The sequence below is a fragment of the Enhydra lutris genome, unplaced genomic scaffold (genome assembly GCF_002288905.1).
Source record: "Enhydra lutris kenyoni isolate GAN:26980312 unplaced genomic scaffold, ASM228890v2 scaffoldscaffold102, whole genome shotgun sequence".
Taxonomy (NCBI): Eukaryota; Metazoa; Chordata; class Mammalia; order Carnivora; family Mustelidae; genus Enhydra; species Enhydra lutris.
Window position 1 is genome coordinate 1,155,975 of NW_019154186.1, and position 25,229 is coordinate 1,181,203.

At 36.2% G+C, this 25,229-nt stretch overlaps 1 protein-coding gene across 1 annotated transcript in view; it reads left to right on the plus strand.

Moving 5' to 3' along the window:
• Positions 1-25,229, plus strand: part of LOC111139361 (dachshund family transcription factor 2) — a gene marked incomplete at its 3' end in the record, with an annotated part of 862,916 nt that overhangs the window by 570,410 nt on the left and 267,277 nt on the right. The window lies entirely within an intron of this gene.

Below are 25,229 nucleotides of genomic sequence, written 5' to 3' on the forward strand. Positions count from 1 at the left end.
TGGATTCCTGTCTCATGTTGAGGTCTTTTATCCATTTTGAGTTTATCTTTGTGTATGGTGCAAGATAATGGTTGAGTTTCATTCTTCTACATATAGCTATCCAGTTTTCCCAGCACCAATTATTGAAGAGACTGTCTTTTTTCCACTGTATATTTTTTCCTGTTTTGTCAAAGATTATTTGACCATAGAGTTGAGGGTCCATATCTGGGCTGTCTACTCTGTTCCACTGGTCTATGCATCTGTTTTTATTCCAGTACCATGCTGTCTTGGTGATCACAGCTTTGTAGTAAAGCTTGAAATCAGGTAACATGATGCCGCCAGTTTTATTTTTGTTTTTCAACATTTCCTTAGGGATTCGGGGTCTCTTCTGATTCCATACAAATTTTAGGATTATTTGCTCCAGCTCTTTGAAAATACCAGTGGAATTTTGATCAGAATGGCATTAAAAGTATAGATTGCTCTAGGCAGTATAGACATCTCAACAATGTTTATTCTTCTGATCCAAGAGCATGAAATGGTCTTCCATCTTTTTGTGTCTTCTTCAATATCTGTCATGAGTGTTCTGTAGATCCTTGAGTACAGATCCTTTACCTCTTTGGTTAGGTTTATTCCCAGGTATCCTATGGTTCTTGGTGCTATAGTAAATGGAATCGATTCTCTAATTTCCCTTTCTGTATTTTCATTGTTAGTGTATAAGAAAGCCACTTATTTCTGTACATTGACTTTGTATCCTGCCACGTTACTGAATTGCTGTATGAGTTCTAGTAGTTTGGGGTAGAGTCTTTTGGGTTTTCCATATAAAGAATCATGGCATCTGTGAAGAGAGAGAGTTTGGTTTCTTCATTGCCAATTTGGATACCTTTTATTTCTCTTTGTTGTCTAATTGCTGTTGCTAGGACTTCTAATACCATGTTGAACAAGAGTGGTTAGAGTGGGCATCCATGTCGTGTTCCTGATCTCAATGGGAAGGCTGCAAGCTTTTTCCCATTGAGGACGATATTTGCTGTGGGTCTTTCATAGATAGATTTTATGAAGTTCAGGAATGTTGCCTCTATCCCTATACCTTGAAGCGTTTTAATCAGGAACGGATGCTGGATTTTGTCAAATGCTTTTTCTGCATCAATTGAGAGGACCATGTGGTTCTTCTCTCTTCTCTTATTGATTTGTTCTATCACATTGATTGATTTGCAAATGTTGAACCATCCTTGTAGCCCAGGAATGAATCCCATTTGGTCATGGTGATAATCTTTTTAATGTGCTGTTGGATCCTGTTTGGTAGGATCTTGTTGAGAATCTTAGCATCCATATTCATCAGTGATATTGGTCTGAAATTCTCCTTTTTGTGATGCTGGGAAAACTGGACAGCTATATGTAGAAGAATGAAACTCGACCATTCTCTTACACCATACACAAAGATAAACTCAAAATGGATAAAAGACCTCAACGTGAGACAGGAATCCATCAGAATCCTAGAGGAGAACATAGGCAGTAATATCTTCGATATCAGCCACAGCGACTTCTTTCAAGATATGTCTCCAAAGGCAAAGGAAACAAAAGAGAAAATAAACTTTTGGGACTTCATCAAAATCAAAAGCTTCTGCACAGCAAAGGAAACAGTCAAGAAAACAAAGAGGCAACCCACAGAATGGGAGGAGATATTTGCAAATGACAGTACAGACAAAAGATTGATATCCGGGATCTATAAAGAACTCCTCAAACTCAACACACACAAAACAGATAATCATATCAAAAAATGGGCATAAGATATGAACAGACACTTCTCTAATGAAGACATACAAATGGCTATCAGATACATAAAAAAATGTTCATCACTAGCCAACAGGGAGATTCAAGTTAAAACCACATTGAGATATCACCGTACACCAGTTAGAATGGCCAAAATTAGCAAGACAGGAAACAACATGTGTTGGAGAGGATGTGCAGAATGGGGAACCCTCTTACACTGTTGGTGGGAATGCAAGTTGGTGTAGCCACTTTGGAGAACAGTGTGGAGATTCCTCAAGAAATTAAAAATAGAGCTTCCCTATGTCCCTGCCATTGCACTACTGGGTATTTACCCCAAAGATACAGATGTAGTGAAAAGAAGGGCCATCTGTACCCCAATGTTTATAGCAGCAATGGCCATGGTCGCCAAACTGTGGAAAGAACCAAGATGCCCTTCAACGGACGAATAGATAAGGAAGATATTGTCCATATACACTATGGAGTATTATGCCTCCCTCAGAAAGGATGAATACCCAACTTTTGTAGCAACATGGACGGGACTGGAAGAAATTATGCTGAGTGAAATAAGTCAAGCAGAGAGAGTAAATTATCGTATGGTTTCACTTATTTGTGGAGCATAACAAATAGCATGGAGGACAAGGGGAGTTAGAGAGGAGAAGGGAGTTGGGGGAAATTGGCAGGGGAGGAGAATCATGAGAGACTATGGACTCTGAAAAACAATCTGGGGGGTTTGAAAGGGGGGGGGGGGGGAGGTTGGGGGAACCAGGTGGTGGGTATTATAGAGGGCACGGATTGCATGGAGAACTGGGTGTGGTGTAAAAAACAATGAATACTGTTATGCTGAAAATAAAAAAAAAAGAATTATGTAGTGTCCTTCTGTATCTCTGACTACAGTCTTTAGTTTACAATCTAATTTTTCTGATATGGGAATCACTACCCTGGCCTTCTTTTGAGGCCCACTGCCATGAAAGATGCTTCTCCATCCCTTCACTTTCAGTCTGTGTGTATCTTTAGGTTCAAAGTGGGTCTCTTTTAGATAACATATGGATGGTTCCTGTTGTTTTATCCGATCTGCAACCCTGTGTTGTTTTATGGGTGCATTTAGGCCATTCACATTGAGAGTGATTATTGATAGATACGTTTTTATTGACATTGTGTTACCTTTGAAGTCTTTCTTTCTGTAGATTGTCTCTATATTTCTGTTCAATGATATTTTTGGGATTTTTTCTCTTCTATAGAACCCCCCTTAATATTTCCTGCATTGTTGGCTTGGTGGTCGCACACTCTTTTAAGCCTTGCTAGTCTTGGAAACTCATCTCTCCATCCATTTTGAATGTCAGTCTTGCTGGATAAAGTATTCTTGGCTGCATGTTCTTCTCATTTAGTGCCCTAAATATATCTTCCCAGCCCTTTCTGGTTTGCCAGGTCTCTGTGGACAGGTCTGACATTATTCTAATGGGCTTCCCTCTGTATGTAAGGAGCTTCTTTGTCCTGGCTGTTTTTAAGAGGGTCTGCATATGATTATAATTCTTCATTCTTACTATTAGGTGTCTCGAGGACTTTCGAGAATCTATAATCTTGGGGAGAAACCGTTCTGCCTCTAGTACATGAACGCTGTTTCCATTCATGAGTTTGCAAAAATTTTCATGGACAACTTGTTCCACTATATCTTCTAGACTTCTTTCTTTCTCCTCCCCTTCAGGGATTCTGACATTGGAACGTTTCATGGCATCATTTATTTCCCTGATTCTGTTTTCGTGGCTTTTAAGCTGTTTGTTCCAGGCTTCCTCCTGATCCTTTCTCTGTATCTGTTTGTCCTCCAGATCACTAAGTCTATTTTCTGTCTCAGTTACCCTAGCTTTGAGAGAATTTAGATTACATTGGAACTCATTGAGAGCATTATGAACATCATCCCTAGTGGCTTTCAGTTCTGCCCTAACACCATGAACATCATCCCTGGTCACTTTCAGTTCTGCCCTAATCAATTCCATTTGGTCATCCATGGCTTTCTCCAACCTAGCTATTGCCTGGATAATTGTTAGCCTGAATTCCCTTTCTGACATATTGTCTATGTTGATAGCCATTAGCTCTGTTGCAGAAGGCCCATCCTCTCTATTTTTCTTCTGTTGGGCATTCCTCCTCCTAGTCATTTTGGTGAGAGATGAATGAACAGATGTAGCTGGATGTATCAAGGCCATGGTGCAGTCAAGGTGCACCCTGGAACGCTTCTGAGCAATCAGGATTCCCCACCCTAACGAGAGAAAACAGAAAAGAAAAAGAAAAAAAAAGAGAGAGAGAGACAGGAAAAAAAGGGAAGATAAAAGAGAAGGTTCAGCCCAAATGGGCCCCAAGGTAAGATTTATGAAGTATACAAACAAAAACAAACAAAAAGACTGATAAAAGTATATGACAAGAGAAAAAAATATATATATAAGCAAATAAAGGAAGAACCTCGTCAAAAAGAACCCCAAGTATAAGATTTATGTGCTATCAGGACAAATACAAAAACAGAGAAACACTGGCAGAAGAAAAAGATGGGAGAGTGGTTATAAATTCTCAGTGTGGGTGAGTAAGGTTATTTTTATTCTTCCTGGATGTATCTTGATATCTTTGTTAAAGGACTCAACTTTCCTAAGATAAAGGGGGATTAAAAATTGGTTTACCTATAGGGGTAGCATTGGTCGGGGAAAGGGGATTACCTTGAAGTTTAACTCTATATGAATATTAGAAAATAAAAATAAAAAAGGAATAAACTAGACTAAACTAAACTAAAATTTAAAAAATTTAAAGAAATAGAAATGCAAAAGAAAAACACCAGTGTATGTATCAAAAAGTTCAGGTTAGAAGGTTATTATGGAATTTGATGTACTGGACATCCTACTGTGATGGTAAATAGGTTAAAAAATTATCTATCTATCTATATAAATGAACCAGAATAGTGGGAATGAGTTAAAAACAAAAGTTGTATCTATGGGGACGCTTGGGTGGCTCAGTTGGTTAAGCAGCTGCCTTCGGCTCAGGTCATGATCCCAGCGTCCTGGGATCGAGTCCCACATCAGGCTCCTTGTTCTGTGGGGAGCCTGCTTCTCCCTCTGCCTCTGCCTGCCACTCTGTCTGCCTGTGCTCGCTCTCTCTCTCTATCTCTGACAAATAAATAAATAAAATCTTAAAAAAAAAAGTTGTATCTATGAAGTAGTGGTGGTTGTTCTCTTGTAGTCTTTTTTTTTTTTCTTTCCTGATTGGTTTTCTGGGGGAGGGGCCTGCCAGGTGGGTTTTCAGTCAATGAAGTTCCCTGAGTTAAGTCCTCCCACCCCCTTTCAAGGGGGTGGGCTCTGAGGAAACCAGTTTTTTCAGGCTTTTTGTTCTCTGGAGGTTTTTATGTTTATTTGTTCTTTTTTTTTTTTCTCTTGCCTTGACAGCTTTTGATGGTTTTTGGAGGTTTAGAGGAAAGCAAACTGCACCCCGACCTCCCTCTTATAGAGAAGCCTCATTCTCTCCCCTGTGGGTGCTGCAGAGCTGCTGGCAGTGCAGGTTCCGAGTCAGGGTCCCTGGGGATGCAGGATCTACTGCTTGTACCCAAAACCACAGCAGCAGAGGTTGTCTGGGCAGCTCCAGACCACCAGAGGTTCCAAGCAGCGATCGCACACTGAGATCTTCCCACTGGCCCAGGCTGGGAGTGCCTGGTCTTTCCGGATCTGAGAGCACCAGGCTGGCACCTGCGTGCAGTCTCCCAGGGGAGGGTGTGGGGCACGCGCATCTCAGGCTCTGATAGTATGGCGCATGTCTAAGATCACTGGGCTGAGCCTTCACGTACCTCTATCAGGGTACTCAGTGTGTGGGGTGCGCATGTCTCAGGCTCTGATATCACCGTGTGGCGTTCTGCTATCTGGCGAGGCTCCCAGCCCCTCACAGGAGTTGGACCCCATGCTTCCTCTGGCACTCTGGCGGCTCAGGGACCAAGACCTGGTTTCTCTGCCTTACTCTCTCTTGCTCAGCACCAGGGGAGGCTGTCCAGGGTCCAGGGACTTAAGCCCCTGTCCCTAACCGCCCCGATTCCCACAATTTCTCCCTGCCATCCTTTGCTCTTTTTGAATGCTTTCAACCAGACTCCAAGTTAATGCTGGTCCCCAGTCACAGGGCACTCTCATATTGGGGTATTATGTTCCAATGGATCACCTCTGGTGGCTCCCTCCCCCTTTTGTTTATCTTCCGATATCAGTCCAACGTTCCCACTCTGCTTTACCTGCCCATTGGTGTCTTCTGCCCCCGTAGAGATCCAGACGTGTATAATTCTGATCTCAGGCTGATTTCATGGGTGATTGGAGTTCTTTGGTAGGTAATCAGCTCACTTTAGGGTACAGGTTGAAATGGTGCCTCCTCCTACTTCCCCACCATCTTCCTACTGAGTTTTCTAAAGACTAGTTTTTATTAGAAAAAATTCTGAAAAATTCAAATATGTTTCTTTTTGTTCACTGACTGCTTTACATAGTGTATGAACTTTAACTCTCATTGATAAGTGAAACAGCCATCGCTGTCTGAAGGATGAATTTTCAAATTTATTAATTTATTAATTTGCAAATAACCATAGAATTAATTAAATGGGTTTAATTTTACTTTTTTTAAGCTTTTAGTGATTGAAATGTTCTTTTGCCCATTCCCCCACTTTCACTCTTTGGTAATAAAGGTAAAACGATTTCTGTCAAATGTCAAGTAAACCTTTATGGGCATAACTTCTAAATAAGAAAAGCTAGTTACCTTTAAAGTTGTACAAAGACAAAAGACATGAAATAAGATGGTATCTTTAATCAGATCACTGCTGAGACTGTCAGTTGTGCTTGGTTCTTGCCATTTTCAGGATTGTGGTTGACTGATTGTTTTGTAATTTGTAGAATTCTTATTTCTCTGTGGGCATCATAGACAACACCTTTGACTAGCTTTCTCACTCTCATTCTTATGAAAAAAAAATCAAAGTACATAACCACTACATATTAAAGGTATGCTTTCTGTATTTTACATGTTTGTGTTACTAGAGCTTTTTTACCATAAGGGATGGTAGAAAATCCTCAATGTTCCCCTGACATATTGGTCTGTTTTGCATTGAAACTGTACTGCCAAACATATTTTAAATTCTCTGAGTCTCAAAAATGTTTTAATATAAACCTTCTATCCTCAGGATGTTTAAATTTGTATTTGTTCCAGAGAACAGTTACAAAGTTCTTTTACTGTTTTCTCTACTGGGCCTTCTGTTTGTGATTGAGACAGGCTGTAAAAGGTCTAGGGTGGAGGACTAAGGATTGTGAGCAATGAAAGAGGGAGAAAATAGCCCTGAATAATCTTTTGACAAGCAAAGAAAGTTAAAGAAAGGAAAGAGGATATCTTAATCTACTCAATGATTTTTAAAGACAAGTAGATTTGAGGGGATCTCCAATTCTGGACAGCTGTCAGTTTTTAGTACAGAGTCCTTAATCTTTTTGATTGACATTCACCCTTTTTAAAAGCTAGTGTGGCATAAGAACTATCGACCTGTCTTTTAATACAGTTGAAATGTTTAAGGTCTGTTAAGAAGATCTTATATACTATGTTTCCTTTGACCTTTTTCTTCTCTTCTAAAATCATTTGCTAATCTTCTAATTTGGAAACTCAACCTTCTCATTAGAATCACTAATCTTTGTGGTGGTCATTTTCTTCAAAATTCCATTGGGTAAAGTCTTTTGATAGATGATGGGAAACTGTCACCTATAAAGCTTTTTTTTTTAAGTAAACTAGAAAGCTCTTGTTCTATTATTTTTTTAAAGTGTTAGGTCCGTGATCAAAGGAGCAACACTGATACAAAGCAAAGGTCAAGCAAAGCTTTATTTCGCACCAAGCATCGAGAATCAAACCGACCATTTGGGGCTGCCTCTTACAGAGAGAGTGAGCCACTCCCAGCCTCACAGACTAATTTTTTTTTTTTTTAATAGAGCAAAGGCCATGTGGTTGAGTCTGGCCACACACAGGTGGCCAATGAGATTGCATCACACAGAGAAAGCTGCACAGTCATGCTAGGTCACACAGGTGGCCAATTGAATTACAATTCACCCCATAGTAGCTATTTGAACTAGCTATCACCTTGGTCAGATTTGGTGCCCAAAAGGCACCCAAAAGGCGGGGCCCACACTCCTTGGCAGCTAGGGAGACAGTATGCATGCTCCACTGATTGGATGTCTCCACCTGACCTGACTCATCCCTGCATTTGGGCTGTTATCTCCACCTGACCTGACCTGCCCTTGTATTTGGTCTCTGTTATCAGGGACTGGTCAACCATATTTTACTGGTTTCCTGGACTTGCTTTTAAGTAAGTTCCCCTGGGGGGGGACAGGGTCAGTTTAAGTTTTACTGCATAAACAACAAAATCACTATTTAACCAAGGTGAAATAGGCCTCTGGCTAAATAGGCCCTTACAAAAGCTTTATAAGATGTAGATACTTACAAGCAGTCTGTACCTCCTAAGAGAAGTGGCACATTGAGATAATATTTAGGATAATTCAAGAAATAAAACATAGCACCCTAAACTTTCACAGTGATAATCTGTAAGCTTTTGAGAAAAGTTAATTTGGGGAGACTTGAATTATCTAGACAAGTGCTTGATAAATTAAATAGTATAACTTTTACCCCAGATCTCACGTAATGGGCCATATTGTGATATATATATATATATATATAGCTTCAACTATCTCCAAATTATTTTATATATATATATATTTTAAGAATCAATTAATGAAACTAAAAAAAGGAATTTTTGTACAATTATTTTAATAATCAAAAAGGAGTATGAAAAGAATAGAAATTTGGAGATAGATGAAGCTTTGTTCTAAGCTCTGCTTTCTTATTCACTCTATGATCTTGCCCAAGCTAATCAGTCTTTTCCATTTTCTCTTTCCTCATCTGTATAACAGGCATAATAGTCCTTGCAGTTTTGTAGAGTTGTTTTGAAGGTCAAATGAGATAATGCATATAACAGTTGTAAATGGTGCTTGTCGTAGTATAGTTGTGGATGTTCAATATAGTTTTTTTTTTTTTTTGCTCTTATATTGGGTCTGTCCAATGTTGAGCTACAAGGAAGCAAGCTGATCTAGTACATAGAAAATGTAAACCCAAAATAATGTAACTTAAATTTAAGAAGGCCCTTTGATACCTATAAATTTGTAGTCACTTCAATGATGATTTTCTTTTTAGAGTTTTTTATAGGAAAATTTTATTTTTGAGCTCCTTTTTATATTATTTGAAGATATATCATGAGTATCATATGATAGTGGTATTTATAATTGAAGAAAACCTATTTATACCTATTATTGCAATATTAGCTGACAAAGTAGGAACTTGTTTTACTAAACTTTACTAAATGCGAAAGTAATAAAGAATATTAAAACCTCAAGAAGGAAGCTAATTCATTTTAGTTATGATATCACATAAAACTGAAGTATTATATAAAAGCCAAAAACACCAGATGGATTTGGCTCAGATCAAACGCCAAAACTATTTTCTTTTATCTTTAGTATTACCTTTCCTAGGAGTATGGCCTTAGTCAAACATCTATTAAAGTTAGCTTTTTATCTCAACCCCACTTTGGGGTAAAAAAAATAATCTTTAGATTTTTCTTCTAAGACAATCATTCTATTGTGTGGTAATGTTCCAGTAGTGTGAGTAAAGAGGATTCTCTGATATATGTGCTAGAAGACCATTTAAAAGGGACAATTGTTTTTGTGTTAGAGACAAGAATCAAAAGAAAATATTTTTCTGAAGCTATTAATTGCAAGAAAAAAAAATCCCTCCAGTTCAGTGGAAACACATTAACTGGTCAGTCTGCTGGTTTTTTTTTTTGGGGGGGGGGTACTTTGATGTAAACGCCTTGCCATTTGGTAACAGGTAGCTGCTCATTTGTAATGTCATTTTCTCCTCACCAGTCATAGTTACTCCATGATTAATCAGGGTAAACAATTTTTCCTCCATAGTTATTTTAAAAAATTAAAGCTTCATTTAAAAATATTTAAAACCACTAGGAATGATTATACATTTTTAATTCCTCATCTATTCAGTAAACTATAGAGAAATTTTCATGATATATTAAAGACCCAAGATAAATAACAAACATTGTGTGTTTGATGTCAGTGTATGTATGTACATGTGACTACTGTTTACTACTATCTATGCTTATATTTTAAGTATTCAAGTTCTTTGTATAACCTTTTTAAAACCTTTATTCTCTAGAATGGGAAGTTCATTAGACACACATTTATCAAGTACTTCCTATTTGTGGGACATATCTAGATCCCACTATGAGCACAAAATTGAATAAGGCATAATCAGTGCCCTATAGCATCCTTCACAGACTTCCATTTTAGGTGGGGAAGTGAGGCCTAGTTGTAGGCATAATCATAATAAAAGGTAACAGTAATAAATATGCTCACCTAAATATGTGTGTATAAAGTAATATAGGAAAGCTCCAAGAAGATAATTACTTCTAGTTGTGAGAATTAAAGAAGACTTTTTGGATTAATGGTATTTAAAGTTTGTTTTACAGATTGGTTAAGCTGCAGTTAGCAAGACAGGGATAAAAACATTCCAGGCAAAAGAGACAAACTGCTAAGGTGTGAAGATGAGGTAGTAGTTGAGTTTGTCTGGGTGACAGAGTGTTTAGTCTGGTTAGAGTGTAGTTATATTATAAAAAAAAAGAGTTGACGTTCTGTCTATAAATATGGGTGGGGCCAGATGTAGGAGGTTATAAATACCAAATTAAGAATTCTGGACCTGATTCTATAGGCAGTGGCCTATAGGCACAAATATTTTTCTGAGGGTGAGTAATGTGAAAGTACAGCTACTTATGAAAATATCATTAAGACAGTATGGAATAGACTTGAGGGGGAAAGAATGATAGGTAGGGAGATCACTTAGGAAGTTCTTCAATTAGTCTAGCTGAGAAGGAATGTAGACCAATTAAAATGGATTATGGAATTTTTAGTTCATTTTAGAATCAAGACTTCAATTTTAGATTCATAAAGTATGAGTTTGAAGTAATACTATTTAAAATTTGCTTTGGGAAATTAGTGTTTTTGAAATTATTGGCAATAGGAATTCAAACTAAAAAAGTAAGATGTACTTTAACTATACAATCTGATTATTTCATGTGGAATTTTCTAAAGTTTCTATGTGCCCAAATCAATTGCAAGGAGCCAGAGGAAATATCTTTTTTAATGTGTCAATCATACCTGACATAGATGGCAATTATTTAAAAAATAGCACATATAACTAAAATAAGATCTTGTGTTCCTTAAAAAAAGGAGAGAATAATAACTGGCTAAGATATAGTTTCATTTAATAGAGTTTAAGTGCTTCATTATTAAGATCATCAACAAGAGGAATGACAGTATAGATCACCTTGAAATTACAACTTTTGACTCAGGAAAAAGCCCATGATTTATGCCAATCAATTTGTACAAATTATTACACTCTTTATGGAAACACAGCCTTCCAAAAATATCAGAGACCTGGGAGGATAACAAAGGAAAAATAACAAATCAATGGAGATTAAAGAGAATATAAACAGAACATAGTTTAGTGAACTGGAAACTAGGATGATGTTTGTTCTCATTTTATTGTTTCTGGACATACTATCTTATTCCCAGGAATGGTAGCCATGGAAACTGACAAAGCCACAAAAGGTGAAGTTACTTGTCTCACTGTCAAGGTGGTGTAGCATTCTAAACATTGTGCTGGGGCATTCCATTCTCACTATCTCTCAGCTGTGTATGTTTGTTTATCTCTAGGAATAAGAAATTGTGAAGTCAGACATATTATTAGTAAGATGTTTGGCATTCTGACTGAAATAAAAGGTTAGAGGAGAGATAAATTTCTTTATGGCCTCTGTTTAATTTGATCCATTTGAGTTAGTGTGCCCCTTTAGTAACCTGAAGGTATTAGTTGCATGTAGAAAAAAAAAAGGTTTTTGTCTCTTTCTGAATTTGTTGTTATTAGGATTGACACAATAGAGGAAACCAGAAAGAATGTGCTGCCATGTAAGTCATCCATTAGTCCTCAGCTCCATGCAGAATCCTTTTTATTGTGTATGCATGTTGGCATGTATCTCTCCTCTATTAATGATTTGGCCTAATTATTTAATGTAGAGTTATTTTACTACTACCCAAGCACTAACTTATATATATGAGATCATATCAGTCTTTTAAAGATTTTATTTATTTATTTTTATTTATTTGGGAGAGAGCACAAGCAGGGGAGAGGGAGAAGCAGGCTCCCCACTGAGCAGGGACCCTTATGTGGGGCTCAATCCCAAGACCCTGGGATCATGACCTGAGATGAAGGTAGCTGATTAACTGACTGAGCCACCCAGGCTCCTCTCAAGATAACAGCATTTTTCATCAGGGATAAACAGGAGTCATAACACTTCTTCGCACCCATTTATTCTACTGGGCCATAATGAAATACTGGTTGCCTATAGTTCAAACATCTTAGTGTCTTAACTGAGGATAAGATTCTCTACAGCAACTCTAAGAGAAAATAATGTTCATTAGATACTTTTTAGTACATAATTTCTTAAACCCTGCCCATCCTGGGAATGATATCACTATCAGAAGAATGGCAGCTCCATTTAAAGTAAAACTGCTATGAAAAGATGCTCAACATCACTCATCATCAGGGAAATACAAATCAAAACTATAGCAAGATCTCACCTCACACCAGTCAGAATGGCTGAAATTAACAAACAAGAAAAAAAACCGTGTTATGAGGATGAGGAGAAAGGCAAACCCTCTTACACTATTGGTGGGATTGCGAACTAGTGCAGCCACTCTGGAAAACAATATGTAGGTTTCTCAAAAAGTTAAAAATAGATCTATGCTACTATCCAGCAATTGTACTACTAGGTATTTACCCAAAGAATACAAAAATACTGATTTGAAGGGATATATGCACCCCAGTGTTTATAGTAGCATTGTCAACAATAACCAAATTATGGGAAGAGCCCAAATGCCCATCAACCAATAATGTTATATGAATTATATAATTATATAATATACATTAAGTATTTTATATATTATACTTGTATTTTATGTCCTTATATATTTAATATATAATATATTTTTATTTTCTAAATTTATATTAAATTTTATACTTATTATATGAATTTGAAATATATTTATATTTATATTATAAATTTCTTTTATTATATATTTATATCTATAATAGACTATTACTCAGCCATAAAAAATAATGAAATCCTGCCATTTGCATCTACATGGGTGGGGCTAGAGTCTATTATGCTAAGCCATATAAGTCAGTCATAGAAAGATGAATACTATATGATTTCACTCATATGTGGAATTAAGAAAGAAACGGGTTTGAAAAAAAGAAAAGAGAGAAAGAAACAGATGAACATAGGAGAGGAAAAAAGAGGACACCATAAAATAGATTCTTAGCTATTGAGAGCAATCTGAGGGTTGCTGGAAGGGAAGTCAGTGGGGGGATTTGTTAAATGGATGATAAGAATTAAGGAGGGCACTTTTTGTGATGACCACTAGGTTTATGTAATTGGTGAATTACTAAATTCTATTCCTGAACCTAATATTACACTATATGTTAACTAACTGGAATTTAAATAAAAACTTGAAACAAAAAATAAGATAAAATAATACAGTAAGATAAAATAATATAACCTTGTGAAAATTATACCCTTTATTAAGGTTCTTTAAGAAGACTATATTAATTTCTACACAATATTTCATCATATGAATGTATCATAATTTTGTATTAAATATTTGAGTTATTTACCATTTCTGTTGATTTTATATGATGGTAATACAATTTTTTCTACAAAAATTAATAAATAAATAATAAATAAAGTAAAACTGCATATGATATAGCATAAACAATGAATCTCAGAACACTGAAAAAATAAAATAAAATAAAATAAAATAAAATAAAATAAAGATGAAGACTTCTCAGCCATGCCATTCTGACAGCCAGGTTTTTCTGGTCCTAGAAATTTAGGTAGTATAGTTTTAATATGGAAATAACAACACCAGAAAACTTTTATTATATTCGATTATTAAAAATGCAATAGATTGGTTAGTTTCAAAAGTGATGAAAGTCTTACGTTATTACACTGCATCTTATGAGGCAAATTAATGTAAGCTTTAAAGAATATTCTTGCCAGATACCTTGTGTCCATTGAAGATCCAAGAATAAGAGCAAGTTTTTCATGATATCTTTTTACTCTCCCTTGTAACACATATAACAAATGTTCATGTTGTTGGTTTTGTCAGGCACCTTCAAATAATTATGGATTTAGGTAGCTAATAGAGATATAGTTATCAATATTTCATCTCAAAGTATGCAGCAACATGTACACATAACTACATATTATTTTATTATAGTGGGCATAATTTAGGCTTTCTCTTTAATCTCTTTTGCTTTAGAGGTTTAGAATTAATTTCTTAGATTTAAAAGAATTAGCTTCACATTTCTTTAAATATTATACAAATAAAATCTCCTGAAACATGATCATAAATTTATTCATGCATTTATCATCAACACATCTATGGTTAATTTCATGTGTTCTTTAACAATAAGGGGCTCCTGGGTGGCTCAGTTGTTAAGTGTCTGCCTTTGGCTCATGTCATGATCCCAGGGTCCTGGGATTGAACCTCACTTCAAGATCCCTGCCCAGTGGGAAGCCTGCTTGCTCCTCTCCTACTCCCCCTACTTGTGTTCCCTCTCTCTCTGTCTAAATAAAAAAAATATTTTTTAAAAAAAGTAAATGGAGAATAAGACAAGTTCCGTCACAAAATTGTTCTATAATTATGTTCATTATAACACATTGCTTTGCTTTCTAGGACAGATGCTTGACATACCTTCAATAGGCATAAGCATAAGCTGATTATAAAGAATAGCATCATCAGACAGTGAATTAGTAAGATAAAGGCAGAGCTATTGCCATTTCCAGTGTTTGGGAACCATCTCTTCTTTGCCCACTACTCACATTTGTTATTACATCTTGGCAGGAAGGTAAAGCAGATCGTGATTTTGGAAAGACTGAAAAATATACCTATTACTAGAGAATCATGCACATTTGTTAGTGTTGGGCAAGTAGCCCTTTTTCTTCCTCCTGATGGTGTCCCTTCACAACACCCATTTGGTTATTCTCCAGTCATTCACTGGACACCACCATGAACCTAATCTATAGTGTCAGGCAAGGGATACATGACTTACATATAAAATTAATAAATGACAGGTCAATAAACTTTTATCTTGGAAGTAATGTATTCCATGTAGACTCACTGAAAGTTAACATTGGGTTGAACCTAATTTTTAAAACTTTTATTTAAATTCTATTAATTAACATAAGGTGTATCATTAGTTTCAGTGGTAGGGTTCAGTTTTGTCAGTTGCATATAACACCCAGTGCCCATTACATCACGTGCTGTCCCTAGTGTCCATCACCTGGTTACCACATTGCCCAAGCCACCTCTCCTCCAGCAACCCTCAGTTTGTTTCATATAGTTGAGTCTCTTATGTTTTTTCTCCCTTTCTGATTTCATCTTATTTTATTTTTCCCTCCCTTCCCCTATGATCCTCTACACTGTTTCTTATATTCCACATATGAATGAAATCATATAACTGTCTTTCTCTGACTGACTTACTTCACTTTGCATAATACATGTATTTCCATCCACATTGTTGCAAATGGTAAGATTTCTTTTTCAATGGCTGATTAATACATATATAACTATACCAATGGCTGAGTAATACATCTCTATCTCTATCTCCATCTATATGTATATCTTCTTTATCCATTCATCTGTCGATGGACCTCTGTGTTCTTTCCACAGTTTGGCTATTGTGGACATTGCTGTTATAAACATTGGGGTGCAGGTGTCACTTTGGGTCACTATGTTTGTAATTTTGGATACCCAGTAGTGCAATTGCTGGGTTGTAGGTTGCCTCTATTTTTAACTTTTTGAGGAATCTCCATACTGTTTTCCAGAGTGGCTATATCAGCTTTCATTCCCAACAGCAGTGTAAGAGAGTTCCCCTTTCCCCATCTCTTTGTTAGTATTTGTTGTTTCCTGACTTATTAATTTTAGCCACTCTGACAGGTGTGAGGTGATATCTCATTGTGGTTTTGATTTGTATTTCCCTGATGCCAAGTGACATGGAGTATTTTTTCATGTGTCTGTTGGCCATTTCTATGTATTTTTTAAATTTATTTATCTTTTTAAAAATTTATTTTATTTTTTCAGTGTTCCAAGATTCATTGTTTATGTTCCACACCCAGTGCTCCATGCAATATGTGCCCTCCTCAATACCCACCACCACCCACTCCTAATTCCCCACTCCCCTTCCCTCCAAAACCCTCAGTTTGTTTCTCAGAGTCCACATTCTCTCATGGTTTGTCCCCCCCTCCAATTTCCCCCAACTCACTTCTCCTCTCCTTAACCCAATGTCTTCTCTGTTATTCCTTATATCTATGTCTTCTTTGGAGAAATGTCTATTTAAGTCTTCTGTCCATTTCTTGACGGGATTTTGTTTGTTTGTTTTTGGGGGGGGTGTTAAGTTTGATAAGTTCTTTACAGATTTGGATGCTAGCCCTTTATCTGATAAAATACTGGCAAATATCTTCTCCCATTCTGTAGGTTGTCTTCTGTTTCTTTTGCTGTGTGAAAGATTTATATCTTGATGAAATCCCAATAGTTCATATTTGCTTTTGTTTCTGTTGTCTTCAGAGAAGTCTAGCAAGAAGGTGCTGTGGATGAGGTCCCAGTTTGCTGCCTGTATTTTCCTCTAGGATTTTGATGGAGTCCTATCTCACATTTAGGCCTTTCATCCATTTTGAGTTTCTCTTTGTGTATGGTGTAAAAGAATGTTCCAGTTTCATTCTTCTACATGTGGCTGTCCAATTTTCCCAACACCATTTGTTGAAGAGACTTTTATTTCATTGGATATTCTCCCCTGCTTTGTCAAAGATTAGTTGATCATAGAGTTGAGGGTCCATTTCTGGGTTTTAATCTATGTGTCTGTTTCTGTGACATTACTATAGTGTCTTGGTGATTACAGCTTTGTAATATAGCTTCAAGTAGAGAATTGTGATTCCACCAGATTTGGTTTTATTTTTCAACATTCCTCTGGGTATTTGGGGTCTTTTCTGGTTCCACACAAATTTTAAGATTATTTATTCCAACTCTGTGAAAAATGTCAATGATACTGTGTTAGGGATTGCATTGAGTATGTAGATAGTTCTAAGCAGCATAGACATTTTAACATTTGTTCCTCCAATCCATGAGCATAAAATGTGTTTTCATTTCTTTATGTTTTCCTCAATTTCTTTCATAAGTGCTCTATAGTTTTCAGACTACATCTTTGGTTAGGTTTCTTCCTAGGTATCCTACTTTTTTGGTGCAATTATAAATGGGATCAATTCCTTAATTTCTCTTTCTTCCTTCTCATTGCTAATGTATAAAATTCAACTAATTTATAAGCATTGATTTTATATCCTGCAAATTTTCTGAATTCCTATATGAGATCTATCAATTTTGGGGTGGAGTCTTCTGGGTTTTCCACATAGAGTTTCATGCCATCTGCAAAGAATAAGAGCTTGACTTCTTCTTTGCCAATTTGGATATATTTTATTTCTTTTTGTTGTCTGATAGTTGAGGCTAGGACTTCCAATACTATTCTGAGCAACAGTGGTGAGAGTGAACATCCCTGTCATGCTCCTGACCTTAGAGGAAAAGATCTCAGTTTTTCTCTATTGAGAATGATATTCACTGTGGGCTCTTTGTAGATGGCTTTTATGATATTGTGGTAAGTTCCCTCTATCCCAACACTGCAGAGAGTTTTAATCAAGAAGGATGCTATATTTTGTCAAATGTTTTTCTGCATCTATTAAGAAGATCATATTTTTTGTCCTTTCTTTTATTAATGTGATGTATCACAATGATTGATTTATGGATGTTGAACCAACCTCATGGCCCAGGAATAAATCCCACTTGGTTGTGGTGAATAATCTTCTTAATGTACAGTTGGAGCCTATTGGCTAGTGTCTTGGTGAGAATTTTGACATCCATGTTCATCAGCAATATTGGTCTGTAATTCTCCTTTTTGGTGGGATCTTAGTCTAGCTTTGGTATCAAGTTAGGGTTAGCCTCATTGAAAGAGTTTGGAAGTTTTCCTTCCGTTTGAATTTTTTGAAACAGCTTCAGAAGAATAGGTATTTATTCTTCTTTAAATGTTCAGTAGAATTCCCTGAATGTTGTTTTTAGAGACAATATTTTTAGAACAGGTTTAGCTTTACAATAATATTAAGATGAAAGTGCATAGATTTTCTTTATATCTCATACTTACACATATGAATAGCCTCTCCCATTATCAATATCATTTAACAGAATGGTACATTTATTATCAAGGATGAACTTACATTGATACATCATTATCATCCAACGTCCATGGTTTACCTTCCGGATCACTCTTGGTTTTGTAAATTTTATGAGTTTTTGGCAAATACATAATGACATATATCCATCATTATGATACATACAGAATGTTTTCACTGACTCTGAAACGCTGTGCTCTGCCTATTTATCTCCCCCACACAATCATCCCTGGCAACCACTGATCATTTTACTTTTCCATAACTTTATCATTTCCAAAATGTCATTTAGTTGGAAACATATTATTTGACTAGCTTCTTTCACTTTGTAATATGCATTTAAGGTTTCTTCAGTCTTTTCATCACATGCTGGCTCATTCCTTTTTAACACTTAATAATATTCTATTGTTCACATGTACCATATTTTATTTATCCATTAGCCTACCAAAGGACACCTTGGTTGCTTCCTTGAAACTCTTTTTAAAGAGAAGAAAATTGATTCTGAGAGAAGGAAAAATGACTCCTATAGGCTTATAACTAGCTATAGGTAAACCCAGTTTTAGTATCTAGTCTTTCTGATCTCATACAGTATTCTTTACATCCTTATTTGGGCTAGACATGCACTATCCTTGCAATTTTATCAGGTCCTTCTTGATGTTATAATTTACACTTTTGATTATCATAAATATGCTAGTCATCTTAAAAATGCAGATATTTAAAAAAACCAACATTTCTAGATGTTTTGTTGGATTTTTCAGTCTTTATTTGAGTCATATATAAGTGTTTAGAATGCAAAATTTAATGATGTTGAACAAAAACATCACAGGATCATTGTAGTAGCTTTGCGTGGCAACATAGCATAGCAGTATTTGATAAATACTATCCAGAAGAGTGGAGAATTGATTGCATAGGTAATTCTCCATTGTTTATATTACACATCCAAGTGAAGACCAACTACTTAAAAATCACAAAAGGCAGTGATCTTCAGGATGTCATTTACATTTCAGGAAGGTGATTTGTTATTGAAGTTTAATATTCTTCTAATGACAGTTTGATACCTTTTGAACAAACAGAATACATTTGAATTTTCATTAACTGCTACATGGAAGTTAGCATTAGAGATTAAGCTTAGGCCAAAATAGATTTTTAATTTGAGGCTAATTTACCATTTATTCTATTTCTAAAAAAAAAAAGAATGGGAAGTTTTCCTTGTGAATTTTTCTTCTAAAGAAAAATGTATTCATTTGCTCTAATTTTGAAGTGTATTGCTGGTTTTCCACACAGACAGAAACAGCTTTCAAAAAAAGGATACATGTATTATAGCTGCAGTAAGCCAAACAAACCATGTAGAGAGAATGAAATTCCATAGAAAAAAAAAAAACAGTTTTTAAAACTAATATCCTGACTGAAAATCCTTAAAGTATATCTTCCTAAACATCTTCTAATTCCCCAAATGTATATTTCAAAATACATTTAGTGAATTGAATTTCCTGACCAATTTGGAAATTATCTGAAGGTAAACTTGATTTTTGTTATATATTTAAACTTGACCAGGTTTTCCTATCAGTGTTGTTAATAATAATTTACACTATTTTTCTAATTTCCATTTTTTGGTATTAACTCTGAAGAACCAAACCAAATCATCCAACTTTAGTCTGCACTTCTATCTATCACTGTTATTGTTGATTTACAAATCAAATATATATTGACTTAATGTATAAGTATTCTTTTCAACTTCTGTGAATGTGATCCTTTTCTGTGACTTTTTCTTTCTTTTTTTTAAGATTTTGTTTATTTATTTGACAAACAGAGCTCACAAGTAGGCAGAGAGGCAGGCAGAGGGGGAAGCAGGCTCCCTGCTGAGCAGAGAGTCTGATTCAGGGCTTAATCCCAAGGCCCTGGGATTATGACCTGAGCTGAAGTCAGAGGCTTTAACCCACTGAGCCACCCAGGTGCCCCTCTGTGACTGTTTCAATAAATTAAATTTACAGGGCAGATGTTGTATATCTTACTGAATATATTCTTATTGTCTCTGTTGTTATAGTCAAACACATTTCAAAATTTAAGGGGCTGAGTCAGAGAGAGGAACTGCAGGGGAAGCTGAGAGAAGAGGCATTACCACACTGGAAACTCACAGAGCCCCAAATAGTGGGCCTCCACAAGCCTCCACTCCATTCGCCCCACTGACATACATCTTAGCCCATCCATGCTTTCTTTCTGAGTTCAGGGCCAGGCTGACCTAGTCTCCAGCATGGCCCACAGGCCATGGGATTCCTATATTGATCTTTTCCTACCTGGGGGACTTCACAGGTCAGGCCTTCCTGGGTCACTCTTCTTGCATCTCCCTCCCTCTGTCTCAGAGGCCCCCCTAAATCAATGCATGTATCCCACCATGTTCTTAGACAGCATCCTGTTTCTTCCCCTTCATCACTGTCATGACATCTTAAATTATATACTTCATTCATGTGGTTAAAAGAACAAAACAAAATGTAAATTACCTTTGCTTAACATGTTTGAACTGAAACTTAAATACTTTCTTTAAGCAACTACAGAAGAAAAATAGTAACAAATTTGGCAATATACTAGAAACTAATAATTTTTCTTCTTTATAAGCTCATTATCAGTTTTTGATTATAGGAGGTCACTGACGTCGTGTCCTTTGTGGTAACAAAATGTACACAGCATAAAATTTACCATTTTAAACCATTTTATTATACAGTTCAGTGGTATTAAGTACAGTGATATCCTTGTGTAATCATCAGCAAAAATATGGAATGCTTCACAAATCTGCATTTTTTTATCCTCATTCAAGGGTCATGGTAATTTTCTCTGTATTGTTCTAATTTTAGCATATGTGCTAATAAAGCAAAAAACCATATATGTATGTATATTTGTCATTTTTAAAAAAAATTCTAATTCTAGTATAACTAACATACAGTGCTATATTAATTTCAGGCATAAAATACAATGATTCAACCATTCTATGCATTACTCAGTCCTCATCATAAGTGTATGCTTAATCACTTCATCTATTTCAACCATCACCCCCACCTCCCCTCTGGCAACTACCAGTTTGTTCTGTATATTTAACAGTCTGAGAGGTTATTCTGTTTGGGTTTTTTTTTTTTTTGTCGTTGTTCATTTATTTTGTTTCTTAAATTGCACATATGAATTAAATCATATGGTATTTTTCTTTCTCTAACTTATTCCACTTAGCCTTGTATCGTCTAGATCCATCCATGTTGTTGCATGCCTTTTCTTTTATTCATTCATATATGGATGGACACTTGGGTTGCTTCCATATCTTGGCTATTGTAAATAATGTTACAATAAACATAGGGGTGCATATATCTTTTCAAGTTAGTGTTTACATATTCTTTGGGTAAATACCCAGTAATGGAGTCATTGGATCACATGTTAATTCGATTTTTAGTGTTTTGAAGAATGTCTATACTGTTTTCCACTGCGGCTGCATTATCCTGTATTCCCACCAACAGTGCAGAAGATTACCTTTTCTCTACATACTTGAAAACACTTGTTATTTCTATTTATTTATTTATTTATTTATTATGTATTTATTTACCTTTTTACTTAAATTCCAGTTAGTTTCCATACAGAGTAATATTAGTTCCAGGTGTACAATACAGTGATTCAACACTTCCATACAACAACTGGTGTTATTTCTTTTCTTTTTGATTTTAGCCATTCTGGCAAGTATGATGTGACATATCATTATGGTTCTTACCTGCATTTCCCTGATCATGAGTGATGTTGAACATCTTCTTATGTGTCTGTTAACCATCTGTATGTCTTCTATGAAAAATGTCTACTCATATATAGTGCCCAATTTTTAATAGGATTGTTTGGGTTTTTTGGTGTTCAGTGTTATAAGTCCATTATATATTTTAGATCTTAACCTCTTATTGGATATGTCATTTGCAAATATCTTCTCCCTGGTGTGCTTTCTTTTTGTTTCATTGATCACTTCCTTTGTTGTGCAAAAGGTTTTTGTTTTGGTGTATCCTAATAGCTTATTTTTGCATTTCTTTCATTTGCCAAAAGAGACATATTTAGAGAAAATTTGTCAATGCCTGATGTCAAAGAGACTGCCAAACTGCCAAACTGCCAAAGTTTTCTGTTAAGAATTTCATGGTTTTGGGTCTTACATTTATATATTTAATCAATTTTGAATTGATTTTTTATATGGTGTATGAAAGTGGTCCAGTTTAATTCTATTGCATGTAGCTGTCCAGTTTTCTCAACACAGTTTTCTTTTTTCCCCCATTGCATATTCTTATTTCTTTTTTCATAGATTAATTGTCAGTATAAGCACGAGTTTATTTTTGGGGTCTCTATTATTTTCCATTGATTTCTGTGTACATTTTTGTGCCGGGACCATACTGTTTGATGACAGCAGCTTTGTAGTGTATCTTAAAATCTGGAATTGTGATACATCCAGTTTTTGTTTTCTTTTTCAAGATTGTTTTGGATATTTGGGAACTTTTGTGGTTTCATACAAATTTTAGGATTGTTTGTTCTTGTTCTGTTAGGAATGCTACTGGATTTTGATAAAGAATGCATTAAATCTTTGGATTACTTTAGATAGTAGGGGCATTTTAACAGTATTTGTTCTCCCAATCCATGAACCTGGAATTTCTTTCATTTCTTTGTGTCATCTTCAATTTCTTTCAACAAGTTTTATATATTTCAGATCACAAGTCTTTCACTTCCTTGTGTAAGTTTATTACTAGGTATTATATGCTTTTTTGGTGCAACTGTAAATAGGATTGTTTTCTTACTTTCTCTTTCTGCTGCTTCATTATTATTGTAAGAAATGAAACAGATTTCTATACATTGATTTTATCTCTAATGACTTAACTGAATTCATTTATCACATCTAGTGGTATTTTGGTGGAGGCTTTTGGGTTTATAACATACAGTATCATGTTATCTACAAATAGGGAAACCATAGTTTTTTCCTGACTAAGTTGAACATATTTTATTTTTTTTTATTGTATAATTACTGTGGCTAGGACTTCCAGTAAATGTTGAACAATAGTGGTGAGAGTGGACATTTCTGTTTTTTTCCTGATCTTAGGGGAAAAGCTCTCGGTCTTTCACTATTGAGTATGATGTTAGCTATGAGTATTTCATATATGGCCTTTATGATGTTGAGGTATGTTCCCTCTAAGCCTACTTTGGTGAGTGTTTTTATCATGAATGGATGTTGTATTTTGTGAAATCTTTTTTCTGCATCAATTAAAATGATCATGGGGGAGTGAAGATGAAGATAGAGTAGGAGGACCTTAGGTTCATTTCATCCTTAGAACACAACTAGATAACTATCAAATCATTCTAAATACCTCAGAAATTAACCTGAAGACTGAAAGAACAAACTCCACAACAAAAGGGAGAAAAGCCACATCAAAGAAGTTAGGAAGTGTGGTAATGTGGTTTAGGGGAGAAACAGATCACAGGTGCTGCAGTGTGGCAGAGACCATGGTTGCAGAGAAGGGTGAGAGATAGAGGAGCACACAGGGGAACATTTCTTCGAAGCCATTGGCTGGGGTAATGAGAGGGACTGGTTTATTGTGAGTTCTTGCAACCACAACAGGACAGTTGGCTTGGCTGGGAGAGAGCCCTGAGGGCATTGCCTTACTCCTGGAGATAAGACAAACAACTCAGTGTCAGACAGCATAGAAACAGAGAACTGAAGAATGTCTGGGGCGCACAGATTATTTGCTCCTTTTTGAGTACTTCTGGGTGTTTCCTGGAGAGACAGCATCCCAGGAGAAGCCTCTCTGAGGACAAAGGAGATGACTCATGCCATTTTTCTCCCCCATCCTCAACATAAACAAGAGCCACCTGCTGGAAACAACTCAACACTGACACTGGGTGCTTAACCTGCTTACACCAAGTCCCTCCCCCCCACCTCCAATGCCCTGGTGTGTAACTACCCTTCTTGGTCAAGTTTGCATCTATCCCAGCATGATGGTCCCCTCTCCCAGAAGACCAGAACAAGCCTAACCCACTTTATGTACATAAAGCCTGGAATTTTAAAAGTCAGCAGGCTTGTCTGGTAGATGCCAGAGGGCACTGTGCTACTCCTGGCAAGAAGGCAGTCAAACAACACAGAGACATATAGTGTGGAAACAAGGGTCTGAAAAATGCCTGGGACCCACAGGGAGGAGATTATTCACTCTTTTCAGAGTGCATCCTTGAGAGTCAGCATGTAGAGAGATATTTCTCTGGGGGAGCTGGCTGGTGTCACTTCCTTTCCCCATCCAACAACACAAACACAGAACTATCTTCCAGAAAGAGCACAGCACCTACACTGGCTGCCTTACTTGCTTACACCAAGCCCCACATTCCTGTGTTCTGCTTTTCTCAGTCAAGCTTGCTTCAGTACTAGTGCAGTGGGCCCCTAACCAGAAACTGCTGTCCATGCCATATCTCCTGACCAGATATTTCTGCAAGGATTCAGTTCTACCAAAAGTAGTATTAATTCTCATTTCACAACTTGACCAGAGTTCACCTGGTTAAAACTTGCCACAGGACCAAATACTGCAGGCAAGGAAAGCCTCTGAAGATGACTGGCCTGAAGAATAGAGCAGCCAAAAAACAACAGCACAGCACACACAACACACACCAGAGACACACTGAAGCAGGAGGCCCTGGACACTATGTGATCTCTTCTTCATAAAGCCATTACTCTGAGGAAGGGTAAATATAATAGGCTTTTCTAACACAAAGAAGAAGCAGACACTTAGACAAAAATGCCAAGAATTAATCACAAATGAAAGAATAAGAAAATATATCACAGCCTAAGATCTAAGTTAAACAGATATAAGCAACATACTTGATGGAGAAATTAAAACAACAATCATAAGGATACTCACTGGGATTGGGAAAAGAATGGAAGAATTCAGAGAGACCCTTACCATAGAGATAAAAGAGTTAAAAAAGGATCAACCAGAAATGAACAATGCAATAATAGAAATAAGAAACAGGCTCAATGCAATTAACACAGGGTTGGAAGAAGCAGAGAAATGAATAAAAGATGTAG